The sequence below is a fragment of the Pan paniscus genome, chromosome 1 (genome assembly GCF_029289425.2).
Source record: "Pan paniscus chromosome 1, NHGRI_mPanPan1-v2.0_pri, whole genome shotgun sequence".
NCBI lineage: Eukaryota > Metazoa > Chordata > Mammalia > Primates > Hominidae > Pan > Pan paniscus.
This window is the reverse complement of record NC_073249.2, coordinates 200639020-200653219: the sequence shown is the minus strand read 5'-3', so window position 1 is coordinate 200653219 and position 14200 is coordinate 200639020. Positions and strand designations below refer to the sequence as shown.

At 48.6% G+C, this 14200-nt stretch overlaps 1 long non-coding RNA gene and 1 pseudogene across 2 annotated transcripts; one reads left to right on the top strand and one right to left on the bottom strand.

Moving 5' to 3' along the window:
- Positions 1-444: 444 nt before the first annotated feature.
- On the bottom strand, positions 445-2327 carry LOC103784617 (ADP-ribosylation factor-like protein 16; annotated as a pseudogene).
- Positions 2328-6600: 4273 nt separating this feature from the next.
- Positions 6601-11948, top strand: LOC129394740 (uncharacterized). Of its 2 annotated transcripts, XR_008622100.2 has the most exons (4): positions 6601-6855; positions 7186-7296; positions 8992-9143; positions 9382-11948. It is a non-coding gene; the product is annotated as an uncharacterized LOC129394740 (long non-coding RNA). The 2 variants fall into 2 exon arrangements; XR_008622099.2 differs by having other exon boundaries at positions 6601-7296.
- Positions 11949-14200: the final 2252 nt, after the last annotated feature.

Sequence of the window (14200 nt, the reverse complement as noted above, 5' to 3'; positions counted from 1 at the left end):
CAATTTTTGTATTTTTAGTAGAGATGAGGCTTCACCATGTTGGCCAGGCTGGTCTCGAACTCCTGACCTAAAGTGACCCACTCACCTCAGCCTGCCAAAGTGTTGGGATTACAGGCATGAGCCACCATATCCGGTCCTTTTTTGGTGGGGGGGAGGGGGGAGACAGGTTTTTATTTTTTTTAAGATGGAGTTTCGCTCTTGTTACCCAGGTGGAGTGCAATGGCGTGATCTTGGCTCACTGCAACCTCCGCCTCCTGGGTTCAAGGGGTTCTCCTGCCTCAGCTTCTCGAGTAGCTGGGATTACAGGCATGTGCTACCATGCCCAGCTAATTTTGTATTTTTAGTAGAGACATGGTATCTCCATGTTGGTCAGGCTGGTCTCAAACTCCTGACCTCAGGGGATCCACCCGCCTCGACCTCCCAAAGTGCTGGGATTACAGGCGTGAGCCACCGTGCCTGGCCCCTGGGGACAGTTTTTTCAGAGGCCAGATGTCAACTTCCATCTCTGCATGCCTCAGTTTACCCATCATTGCATCTCAGCACAGAGCCCCATCGTGTAGGGTTACTTTGGGTTATTCTGCCCCTGTGAGAAGAAACTATTGGCAGCAAAGCCATACTGCCCTCTGCCACCTCTCCCCAGCGCAGGCCAGCCACGCATCTGCCATGCAGTCACCCGTTGGCTCTGTGGGTGGCCTGGAGCCAGGCCAGCACCCCTGCCAAGCCAGTGCCTTCACGGGCGCTGATTTCTGCCGTGATGATGTTCTGCTTGGCACAAGCAATGATGTCTGGAAGCCTGATTAATAACTTCATCTCCTCCGTGGACATGTAACAGGGTAGGTCGCTGGAGTGAAAGAAGTGCCGCATCAGAGTAGTGGCTGCCACACACCTGCCCCGGATCCCCAGCCACACCACCTCCCTACCGAGCCATGCTCCTGGCTGTACTCCCAGGGATCCCCCGCCCCCGCTGTGCTCCCTCTCAGCTCAGAGACACATACATTTTATTGAAAAGTAGTATCAGCACCAATGCTTCTGCAAATTGTTCTGCAGAAAGGAGACCTAAGAGCTGCACACAGGATGCAGAGAGCTGGGTGGGGTCAGAGGCGTCCATCATGAACTGGGGAAAAAGAAAAAGATGGCAGCAACGCCCTGCTGCCAAACTTCCTCCCCTGGGCCTCACAGACCTGGCACTGGGAGAGCAAAACTGCATTTTTTTTTTGAGGCGGAGTCTCACTCCAAGTGCAGCGGCACAATCTCGGCTCACTGCAACCTCCGCCTCCCGGGTTCAAGTGATCCTCCTGCCTCAGCCTCCCGAGTAAGTGGGACTACAGATGCCCGCCACCATGCCCGGCTAATTTTTTGTGCTTTTAGTAGAGACGGGGTTTCACCATGTTAGCCAGGATGGTCTCCATCTCCTGACCTCGTGATTCGCCCACCTCGGCCTCCCAAAGTGTTGGGATTACAGGAGTAAGCCACCGCACCCAGCCCAAAACAGCTTTAAACAAAGCTTTGGGAACAGGCAGAAGCAGAGGGAATCGAGTTTTATGAGGACGACCCGGTGTCACTCGTCTCTGTCCTCATGTGGCCATCAGTTCTCCATACTGGAATCTGGGGCACAGGTCTTATCAAGATAGGACCAACCAGAGGCACGTGTAAATCCAACATAAACACAGACATACCAGGGAGCAACACAGAGAGCTAAGTCTGTTCTCTGCGGAGCAGCAGCTCTGCCCTCAGCAAGCCCTGTGTAAGCTCCTACCGGGGGCCTGGGAGCGCAAGCACCAGAAACCAGATGGGGTGCCCAGCAGGAAGCAACACTAGCGTAGGACCTGTTTCCATGACTAGTATAGTCACTAAATAACCAAAATGCCGTTCTACACACAGCAAGGTTGGGGACTGGACATCAGAGAAATGTAGACACACTTCCCTAAAGGAAGCCCATATAGGATTACAACCTACCAGGAGAGAACGACAGTTTCCATAGTAACTGGACCAGATGGGGCCCATGCACCATCCCCACCAGCTCCCGGATGGTGATCTTTCTGTGTGCCACGATGTCAGTAAGATTTCCACCTATAGGAAAAACCACGATGCAAGGAGAACAATACAAGCTCTGTCCCGTTGTGAACTCCTGAAGAGCACCGTGCCCACACCTTACACGGTGGCCTGAACCCCGCAGACCCATTCTCCAAGGGCTCAGTCCCTAAGGCAGGAACAGCGAGCAGGGACCAACGCCCATCAGTAGTTGGACTTGCTGTGGGGGCGACCAGCCACAGGAACCCGTTGCGAGGGGAGAGGAAATGCCTGTGGAGGGCGGCAAGCCCCCACATCCCACGCCAGGTATCCTCAGCTCAGGCTGTCCCTGGCTCCTGAAGGCTGGCCTTAAGTCAAGACCTGACCCTCTGCACCTCGATGTGCACTTAGAGGAGCCCAAGCTCTTCGCCAAGCGCAGAGCTGACCCTGCTCAACTCCACCCGCGGGGCGGACGCCTACTGTGGGCCATTTTGATTCTTAAAACAAACAAACAAACAAAAAACCTAGATAGCTAGGAATGATGGTGCACACCTGTAATCCCAGCTACCCTGTAGGCTGAGGCAGGAGGATAGCTTGAGGCCAGAAGTTCAAATCTAGCCTAGGCTGCATAGGGAGACCCTGTCTCTAAGAACAAACAAACGAACAAACAAAAACCTATATAAACAAAATCTGAAAAAGATATTCAAATCTTGGGATAGAGACCAGGACTTGGCATTTTAATAAGCACTCCAGTGATTCTTTTATTTTTCCCAAGGGATTCTAAAATGCACATTGAAACTTGAGAACCACTGGCCCAGAGGTTAAGAACATGAGCCTTGGAATCAGAGGCCTGGTGTGGTGGCTCACGCCGGTAATCCCAGCACTTTGGGAGGCCAAAGTAGGCTGATCTCTTGAGGTCAGGAGTTTGAGACCAGCCTTGTCACCATGACAAAACCCCATCTCTACTAAAAATACAAAAATTACCAGAGCATGGTGGCATGCCCCTGTAATCCCAGCTACTCAGGAGGCTGAGGCACAAGAATCGCTTGAACTCTGGAGGTGAAGGTTGTAGTGAGCCAAGATCACGTCACTGCACTCCAGCTTGGGTGACAGAGCGAGAACTTGTCTCAAAAAAACAAAACAAAAACAAAACAAAACAAAACAAACCACACACATACAAGCCCTGGAAACAGAGAATTCTGGCTCCATTACTTGCTTTGGATAAGACTTTTTTTTTTTTTTGATGATGGAGTTTCGCTCTTGTTGCCCAGGCTGAAGTGCAATGGCGTGATCTCTGCTCACCGCAACCTCCACCTCCCAGGTTCAAGTGATCCTCCTGCCTCAACCTCCCAAGTAGCTGGGATAACAGGCATGCACCACCAAGCCCAGGTAATTTTGTATTTTCAGTAGAGACGGGGTTTCTCCATGTTGGTCAGTCTGGTGTCTAACTCCTGACCTCAGGTGATCCACCCTCCTCGGCCTCCCAAAGTGCTGGGATTACAGGCGTGAGCCACAGTGCCCAGCCCGGATAAGACTTTTAACCTTTCCAAGCCTGTTTGCTCTTCTGTAAAATGGGATAACTCCCCTCAGAGAATTGTGGTTAAGCCACAGTGCCTAGAATACAGCCCATGCTCAGTAAACTTCAGCTACCACTTTTTTTTTCTTTTTTCTTTTTTTTGAGACAGAGTCTTGCTCTGTCACCCAGGCTGGAGTGCAGTGGCACGATCTCTGCTCACTCCAACCCCTGCCTCCCGGGTTGAAGTGATCCTCCTGCCTCAGCCTCCCGAATAGCTGGGATTATAGGCGCCTGCCACCATGACCAGCTAATTTTTTGTATTTTTAGTAGAGACAGGGTTTCATCATACTAGCCAGGCTGGTCTGGAACTCCTGATCTCAAGCAATCCACCTGCCTCCGCCTCCCAAAGTGCTGGGATTACAGCCACCACGCCCAGCAATCACTTTCATTTAAATAAACAACTTGTGGCCAGGAATCACTTGAACTGGGGAGGCGGAGGTTGCAGTGAGCCGAGATTGCACCACTGCACTCCAGCCTGGGCAACAGAGCAAGACTCTGTCTCAAAAAAATAAATAAAATAAAATAAGTAAGCAACTTGCAGCAAATGAGGGTGGGAGAAGGCATCTCCTCTGGAGATCTGAGAGTAATGGCAGTCTTCTTGTCCTCTCTAGACCAACAGCAGCCATGCCCTGTACTCTCTGGAGGTGAAGCTTCTGCAGGTTCTCCCTGGCTTCATCAGCAATGACTCCACAATGCTCAGCTTCAGCTGCATGTATACCCTGGTGGTGAATGTCAGCCAGATCCACCCCTACCAGGTATTCTCCTTCCCGTAAGTTCTGCCTCATCAGCTTCCACTCTGGCTGGGCCGTGGAAGCCTACCTCTCTACCTCTAATCCAAGCACAAGAGTTAGCACCCTCAGGATGTTGCTCCCCTATGCTCAAACAGAGGCACCTCTTAGATGGAAATTCAAAGCATTAGTGGAAGAAAAGAGATGCTTCAGGCTGGGCTTGATGGTGTGTGCTTATAGTCTCAGCTACTTGGGAGGCTGAGGTGGAGGGATTGTTTGAGCCTGGGGGGTCGAGGCTGCAGTGAGCCATAATCATGCCACTGCCCTCCAGGACAGGCAACAGAGTGAGACCCTGTCTCAATTAAAAAAAAAAAAAAAGATGCTTCTATGAAGGAATACATACAAGTTGTTTATGTAAATTACTGTGGATAGCTTCAAGGGTCCTAGGTCTGGGGATCTATGAGGTGGCACCTCACTTTTTAGGCAGACCAGGAAGAAGGTAAGCAGGTTTGTTCCGTCCGCCCTTTATTCTCTATGGTTACCAGTGCTCAGTGGCCTTGCAGATGCAGAAGGTTTGGGTGAATGTCTCTCCCTCTGGGATTTCATGATGAGGGTTTCACTCCTGTCCCTCTCCAGATATAGCACCATCCATGTTCTGGGCACTGGGGACACCATCATCATCTTGGGCATCTTCACAGATCTTCAGCTCTTAACTCTGCTTGAAAACAGAACTGTTCCTCTTGGCATGCCCTTCTACGTGGTCCTCAAGACAATAAGCAGTGATTTGCCCTGGTGGTCAGTGAGGTCTTTGCCAGCACCAACATCTCCAGGACAGGTGTTGTTAAGGCCACCTACCACTTTGTGAACAAGAGGTAAGGGTCAGTCAGGCCTGGTAACCTCCTGTGAGTGCCAGACCAGCCCCTGGATTTGGCTTGTGCTGGGTGCTTTTATACCCTTGAGCACAGATTCTGTCACTCTTCTTGGTATCCCTGGCATGCAAACACGGGAAGAAAGTAAGTGCTGGGTGAATGTTTCTTGAATAATGCTCTCATTCCCATTTTGAAGATAAGTAAATTAAGGCTCAGAGATTAAAGCCTGCCCAAGATCTTGCAGCCAACAAATAACATGCATTTCTTTTATTCTTTGCTCAATTACTGAGGGCCTACAATGATAAAACTAAAAAACAAAGACACAACATTTCAGAGTGCTATATATATGTTATATATTGGACATTCATTATATTTAGTAGCTAATAATATCTAACACTGACATAGCATTGACTCTATGCCAGACACAGTTTGAATCACTTCACATATATTAACTCATTTAAGCCTCACAACACACTCTATGAGATAGTTATATTTTCTTTTCTTTTCTTTTCTTTTTTTTTTTTTTTTTTTGAGATGGAGTCTCGCTCTGTCACCCAGGCTGGAGTGAAGTGGCACGATCTCGGCTCACTGCCACCTCTGCCTCCCAGGTTCAAGCAATTCTCCTGTCTCAGCCTCCGGAGTAGCTGGGACTACAGGCACGGGCCATCACACCTGGCTAATTTTTGTATTTTTAGTAGATATGGGGTTTCACCATATTGGCCAGGCTGGTCTCAAACTTTTGACCTCAGGTGATCCACCCGCCTCAGCCTCCCAAAGTGCTGGGATTACAGGCGTGAGCCACCGTGCCCAGCCGAGATAGTTATATTTTCATTCCCACTTTATAGAGAAACTGAGGCTCAGTTCACACAATAAGTTGCAGATCTTGCTAAGTGTTGGGAACACAGAGACAGTAAATCCAAGTTCGTCCTCAACATTCTTGGGAAGGAGTTGGGTCTCCTGACTTCTAGGTCATATTTTAGTAACAAGGCTTCACAGAGCACAGGGAATCATTTATTACCTTATTTATTCCTCCAAACAACCCTATGAAGTATTATTTCCCCCACTGTACAGCTGAGAGAACAAGAGAAGACTCTGAGTTTAGGGGACTTCAACCAGGACACACCATCAGTCTCCGGAGTCCAGGCTCTGAAACACACCACGGCCAAACCTGTCCTCGCCTGTCATTCCTCCCTTGTCAGGAGGATATAGAACCCAGTGATTAAGGGTGTGGGCGGGCGCTGGGGCCAGGCTGCTCCCTGCAGAACCTTGGGCAACGCTCTTTGAACCTCAGTTTGAGCCTCAGTTTCCTCATCTTTAAAAAAGGGGTGGTGGGGGGCAAAAGTATTGTCTTCTTCACGGGTTCGGTGAGGATGAAATGAAACAATCCATGTAAAGTTCTCAGCATGAAACCAGCATCTGCACCTATACAAGCAAACGTAAAAAGTGGGCAACGGTGCTCGGTGTTCATCCATCGGCACCGCGGGCCCCTGACGCTGCCTCTCCCCACAGCTGCCCCGTCAGCAACCGGCTGCTCCAGGGCCTGCGGGCCAACGGGGCCTCTCTGGAGGTGACCTTGGCCTTCAACCTGATCCGCTTCTCGACCAGCGATACACTCTACCTGCACGGCCGAGTGACCCTGTGTGACACGCGGGCAAGACGCCCATGCCAACCAGTGAGTGGGCAGCCCCGGGACCTCCTGCGCAGCCGCCGCAGCCCTGCCTGCAAAGCAGTTCCTGCCGGGCAGGCTGGGTAGCCGGACTCCCAGCTGCGCGGTCTTCACGGAAGCGGTGCTGATGCGGGACCTGGGGGACTGCGGTGCTGGGGACTGGCCAGTCCTGCCGGGGGCGGGGCTTGTGGAAGACGGGGCGGGATTTTGAAGACCTAGGTCTTGTGGATTGGTGAACTCACTTGGGGCGGGGAGGGAGGTGGGGCTACCCTGGGGTCTTGGGCAAAGTCCTCGCCTGGCCGGCTTCGCTACCCTTGTGCTTGCGTTGCCCACAAGCTTGTAGTCAGAAGAACTCACCTGGGAGGGATCGCTCCTGGGAGATCCGAACGCGGGAGGGCCTGGAGCGCGGCGGCAGCTGGATAGCATTCGGGCCCACCCGAATAAGCGGTAAATGGATCATTTCTGGGGCCTCCCTGACTCCTCTTCCAGAGCCTCCTACCGACCTGCTCTGTCCCCTCCTTCCTTCATGCCCTCCACTCTTCCCTAAATGCAAGTCTCCTCCCCGAGCCCATGTCGTCCTCGGCTTCCCCTCTGCTCTCCTCACCGGTCTCACTCAGTCAACTTCAAGTCTGAGCCTTCTCTGCCTGTCTCCTTCCATTCTCACCTTTCCTGTCACACCAGATCACTCTTCTCCCAGGCTGTCCCTCGTGCCAAACTTTTTTGGTAAATCTTCCTTAATGATCTAGAAACAGTCTCTCCCTTCTTTCTATTCCATAATGGTCCTTCAAAACCCCAACCCTCGCCGGGCGCGGTGGCTCACGCCTGTAATCCCAGCACTTTGGAAGGCCGAGGTGGGCGGATCATAAGGTCAGGAGATCGAGACCATCCTGGCTAACAAGGTGAAACACTATCTCTACTAAAAATACAGGAAAAAAAAAAAAATAGCCGGGCGTGGGGGAGGGCCCCTGTAGTCCCAGCTACTCGGGAGGCTGAGGCAGGAGAATGGCGTGAACCCGGGAGGCGGAGCTTGCAATGAGCCAAGATCTTGCCACTGCACTCCAGCCTGGGCGACAGAGCAAGACTCCGTCTCAAAAAGCAAAAACAAACAAACAAAACAAAACAAAACAAAAACTTCACCCTCTTGGGAAAGCCCATCTTCTACTAAGTCCATTCTTATTAGAGGCAGGAGGTCCATCATCACACCCTTCTGAATCTCAGTTTCAAAGAGACCAAGCCCTTTGCCCAGTCTTGATAAAATAATGGGAGAATGCTAGCCTTGTCCTGACAGAATGGCACCTTAAGCTTGACCTCTCTTTCTATGTGGTTTCATAGTCCAATGCCTCCAGCAGCAGAAGCTCGGCAGGTTGGTATAAAGATATTGCTGTGATGAAGTTCTGATGGTTGCACCAGGGTCTGAGGATACACGCTGCTGGGTCTTGGCAGGTGCTGGTTTTGGATTTTGTTTCTGCTCCACTCTATATGAGCTGAGAGAAGTCAGTTAACCTTTTTTTTTTCCTTCTTTTTTTTTTTTTGAGACAGAGTCTCACTCTGTTGCCCAGGCTGGAGTGCAGTGGCGTGATCTCAGCTCACTGCAACCTCTGCCCCCCGGGTTCAAGCCATTCTCCTGCCTCAGCCTCCCGAGTATCTGGGATTACAGGCACGCACCACCATGCCCAGCTAATTTTTGTACTTTATTAGAGGGAGGGTTTCACCATGTTGGCCTGGCTGGTCTCGAACTCCTGACCCCAGACGATCTGCCTGCCTCAGCCTCCCAAAATGCTGGGATTATAGGTGTGAGCCATCATGTCTGGCAGTTAACTTATTTGAGTCTCAGCTTCTTGGGTCTCAACAGTACATGGCACTTGTCATTGTGGGGCTGGTGGTTTATCCTTCATCAGAACCTGAGTCTATCCAGAAATGATTGAAAATTCAAGATACAGGGGCAAGCAGGTAGGAGGTGAAAATTCAAGATACAGGCCAGGCAGTGGCTCACACTTGTAATCCCAGCATTTTGCGAGACCAAAGTGGGAGGAGTGGTTGGGGCCAGGAGTTTGACACCAGCCTGGACAACACAGCAAGATGCTGTCTCTATAAAAAATTTAAAAATTAGCTGGGCATCATGGCACATGCTTGTAATCCTAGCTACTTGAGAGGCTGAGGCAGAAGGATCGCTTGAGACCAGGAGTTTGAGGGTGCAGTGAACTATGATGGCGCCACCACACTCCAGCCTGGGAGACAGAGTGAGACCCTGTCTCTAAAAGAAAAAAGAAAATTCAAGATACAGAGCCAGACAGGTAACAAGGACAAGTGAAGGTGGCTGAGCAGGGTCCACACTGAACTAGAGAGTGCCTTTCATCCCCATCCTCCCCACCCCCAATTTAACTTACACACAGTCAGTCCCAAGAAAGCTTGTTGAATGAATGAATGGATTTCTAAATAATTCCCTAAAGGGGAATATCTAAGCCTAAAAACTTTCCCCTGCTCTCAATGCCACTTAATCCTGTTTTATAATCATTTCTTTCTTTCCTGCAGGAGCCTGGATGGCCATCTTTCTTCCGATAGCGATAAGCTGGATGCTGGGATAGAAGCCTGATACCTCCTCCAACCCTAGTCCTTGGCCTCTAGTTTACTCGCCTGAGGCAAGGGTAGAGTGGAGGAAGATTTAGGGAAAGCAAGTAGTCCGTTTTATTGTTACGGACCAGAGAGGTTGGGGGTGCAGATGAAACCAACATCTGGTAAGGAGTGTGGCTGATCAGCCTTGGGCTCTGCTTCATCATCCCACCTTTGCTTCCTATCTCTGGAACTCTTCTAGGGGGAGATTGAGTTACTTAGTATGGTATGGGGAGGTGCAGAGGGTATGACTAATAAACAGCCGGGAATTCTACTTTGTCTGACTCCTTTCTGTGTAATCCAGATCTTATATTCAGGGGGTTGGGGATGGCAGGGAGAAGTCACTTTATCCTCTATCTCTCCATATGTAAAATGAGAGTTTGAACTGATGATCTCTGCTTCAACATGGGGACTCTATGACTCTCATTCCAGGGAAAGTTCCTGGGCCTTGGCCAGCTGGCCCTAAGTCTCCTTTCTTTTTTTCTGCAAAATGGGCACGAACTATTCAATTTCAGAATGAGGATAAATGTATACACACACTATTATCCAAGCCTCCTTCTCCTGCCCCTTAATTATTTCTGACCTCATTAGCTCCCCCTTCCTAGTAGAGGGTGGATATGGCAGCAGTGTTTGTGTGAATATCATTCCTTTATTCAAAAACAGGTTGGAATCTGCTATGCACTTGTTAACTGTATTAGGCCTGGGGGATTCAACAGTACAAAAGACAGAGTCTTTGACCTTACAGAGAAAACAGTTGAGTTTGGGGAGTAGGTAGTGAGGACCAGGAAGCAAGACAGGGTTTATAAGTTGGCAGAGGTGGGACCTACCCATAAGGTAGAATTTCACAAAAACACAGGAAGGCACATCGATGTTTCATTTTTTAAATACAATTTTTTGTTAATATCCATGATTATTTTAGAAATTAATTTCCTGGGGGAAAACATGAGTACAAGCAACACAATAAAAGTTAAATTTGGGCTGGGCACAGTGGCTCATGCCTGTAATCCCAGTACTTTGGGAGGCCAAGGTGGGTGAATCACGAGGTCAGGAGTTCAAGACCAGCCTGGCCAGCATGGTGAAACCCCGTCTTTACTAAAAATACAAAAATTAGCCAGCCAGGCATGGTGGCACGGGCCTGTAATCCCAGCTACGCGGGAAGCTGAGGCAAGAGGATTGCTTGAACCAGGAGGCAGAGGTTGCAGTGAGCCGAGATCATGCTACTGCACTCCAGCTTGGGTGACAGAGCGAGACTCTGTCTCAAAAAAAAAAAAGTTAAATTTGGCCAGGCACAGTGGCTCACACCTGTAATCCCAACACTTTGGGAGGCCAAGGTGTGCCAGATAGCTTGAGCCCCAGAGTTTGAGAGCAGTCTGGGCAACATAGTGAGACCTTCTTCTCTACAAAAAATTTAAAAATTAGCCAGGCATGGTGGTGTGTACCTGTAGTTCCAGCTACTCGGGAGGCTGAGGTGGGAGAATCACCTGAGCCCAGGAGGTCAAGGCTGCAGTGAGCTGTGTTCCTGCCACTGTACTCCAGCCTGGGTGACAGTAAGACCTTGTAAAAAAAAAAAAAAAAAAAAAAAGCTAAATTTAATTTAAATTTAACAGTCTTAATATTTCATTTGCAGGTTGGCCGGGCACGGTGGCTCATGCCTGTAATCCCAGCACTTTGGGAGGCCGAGGCGGGCGGATCATGAAGTCAGGAGATCGAGACCATCCTAGCTAACACGGTGAAACCCCGTCTCTACTAAAAACACAAAAAATTTGCCGGGCGTGGTGGCGGGAGCCTGTAGTCCCAGTTACTCAGGAGGCCGAGACAGGAGAATGGCATGAACCCGGGAGGCAGAGGTTGCAGTGAGCCGAGATCGCACCACTGCACTCCAGCCTGGGTGACAGAGCGAGACTCCATCTCAAAAAAAAAAAAAAAATTCATTTGCAGGAACATTTTGTTGTCTTTAATGCCTTAACAGCTCCTGAAAAAAATCATGTCAAATGATCAATCCATGTTATTTTTTCATGCACATCAAAGTCACACATTTATTAAATCAGCAATAAATTACATTTCATTGTGAATTCATATTGACTTTATACGTCTGCAGTAGACTTTAAATAGTCCTGCTATCAAAGGCATTAGCCCTTGCCGTTATTTAAAATGTATCCTGGCCAGGCACTGTGGCTCACGCTTGTAATCCCCACATTTTGGGATGTTGGGGTGGGCGGATCACCTGAGGTTAGGCATGCAAGCCCAACCTGGCCATAATAGTGAAATCCTGTCTCTACTAAAAATACAAAAATTAGCTGGGTGTGGTGGCAGGTGCCTGTAATCCCAGCTACTCGGGAGGATGAGGCAGGAGAATCGCTTGAACCCAAGAGTTGGAAGTTTGCAGTAAGCCGAGATTGTGCCATTGCACTCCTGCCTGGGCGGCAGAGCAAGACTCTGTCTCAAAAATAAATAGATAAAATATATCCTGAGGGAAGAAGGGAAGTAGAAAAAATATATACATATATATCTTGAAGGATAAGGACAAAATATTGACTCTGCTTAAATATCTCAAAAGGAAAATAAATGAAATAAAATTAAGTAAACAAGGAAGCTATTGCATTTAAACTAAATTAGTTGACCATGTTAAAGAAGCCTCAGTGCTGTGTAACAATAGATGCTTATAAAATAATCCACCAGACCACACAGTGCATATGAAAGTGATAACGCTAATTATATGATTGTAACTAAGTTGCAATTTTTTTTTTTTATACTGAGGTGGGTCATGTCTGGACTAACCCTGTCCCTTTTCAGTCATTAAGTCAGTGTACTTGATATATTTTATTAAAATATTCAGTGATATGATTTTGCTGTGTCCCTACCCAAATCTCATCTTGTTCCCATAATCTCCATGTGTCATAGGAGGGAACTGAAGGGAGGTAATTTAAACATGGGGGCAGTTGCCCTCATGCTGGTCTCATGAAAGTGACTTCTCACAGGATCTGATGGTTTTATAAAGGGCTTTTCCCCTTTTTGCTGGGCACTTCTCCTTGCTGTCACCATGTGAAGAAGGATGTTTGCTTCCCCTTCTGCCATGATTGTAAGTTTCCTGAGGCCTCCCCAGCCCTGTGGAACTGTGAGTCAATTAAACCTCTTCCCTTTATAAATTACCTAGTCTCAGGTATGTCTTACCCAGTGAACATTAGTCTGTTCTCACTGTGAGAACAGACTAATACATCCAGCTAGTCTTTTAAAAATAATAATGTAACTGACAATTTAAGAATATCTTATATTGGCCAGGCGCTCACACCGGTAATCCCAACACTTTGGGAGGCCAAGGTGGGTGGATCACGAGGTCAGGAATTTGAGACCAGACTGGCCAACATGGTGAAACCCCGTCTCTATTAAAAATACAAAAATTAGCCAGGCATGGTGGCGTGCGCCTGTAGTCCCAGCTAATCAGGAGGCTGAGGCAGAAGAATCGCTTGAACCTGGGAGGCAGAGGTTGCAGTGAGCCGAGATCGCTCCACTGCACTCCAGCCTGGGCGACAAAGCAAGACTCCATCTCAGAAAAAAAAAGAGAATATATCTAAAGAGGTTGGTCATGAATATTCTCTGAAACTAGGACCAAAAGTCTCTGTTAAAATATAAATGAGCTGAGAGTGGTAGCACATGCTGGTAGTCCCAGCTACTCTGGAGGTTGAACGGGAGGATAGCTTGAGCCCAGGAGTTTGAGCCCAGCCTGGGCAACATAAAGAGACTCCTTCTCAAATGCATGTGTGTCTGTGTGTGTGTGTGTGTGTGTGTGTGTGTGTGTGTGTGTGTGTGTGTTCCTCCTTTGAAACAATTTTCCAGTCTGATTCTTCAAGCTCATATTAACGCAAATGGACTTAATGGTTCCTTTTCCTGGGGACTAAGTTTGGGGAGGAAGGCAGGACTGATTCCTTACCCTTCAAACTAAACCCTGGTCACAGGCTGACCAGTGCCTCCAACCCAGACCAAGCCCTGACCCTAGCCTCAGACTGTGCAATAACCCTGACTAGCATATATGTATATATATACATATGACAAGTCATTCACATTTGAAAATTGGCAGTAGGGCCGGCCACGGTGGCTCACGCCTGTAATCCCAGGATTTTGGGAGGCCAAGGCGGGCGGATCACCTGAGGTCAGGAGTTCGAGACCAGCCTGGCCAACATGGTGAAACCCCGACTCTACTAAAAATACGAAAATTAGCCGGGTGTAGTGGTGGGTGCCTATAGTCCCAGCTACTCAGGAGGCTGAGACAGGAGAATTGCTTGAACCTGGGAGGCAGAGGTTGCAGTGAGCCGAGATCGTGCCACTGCACTCCAGCCTGGGTGACAGAGCAAGATTCTGTCTCAAAACGAAACAAACAAAAAAGAAAATTGACAGTAGATAATGGAATTACTTTTAAACTATAGATATCTATTACAAAGAACTGTATAAATGTACTGTTTGCTATTTGTAAATTTAAATCTCAACACTTCCACTATGTTTCCAGTCGGATTTCTCTTCTATCCTCTGTATCAGCAATTCACATCTTCCTAATTCTTCTCAGTCCTCTAGATGCCCCTCTTCCCTCCCTCCTCACATATGCCTTTCACAAAAGAAATGGAAGCCTTTCAATGTTTTCTGACTCTTCTTTCTCTTTCTTGCTTTCTTTTTCTTTCTTTCCTTCTCTCCTTCCGTCTTTCCTTCTTTCCTTCTTTCTTTCCTTCTTTCTTTCTTTCAGAACCTCGCT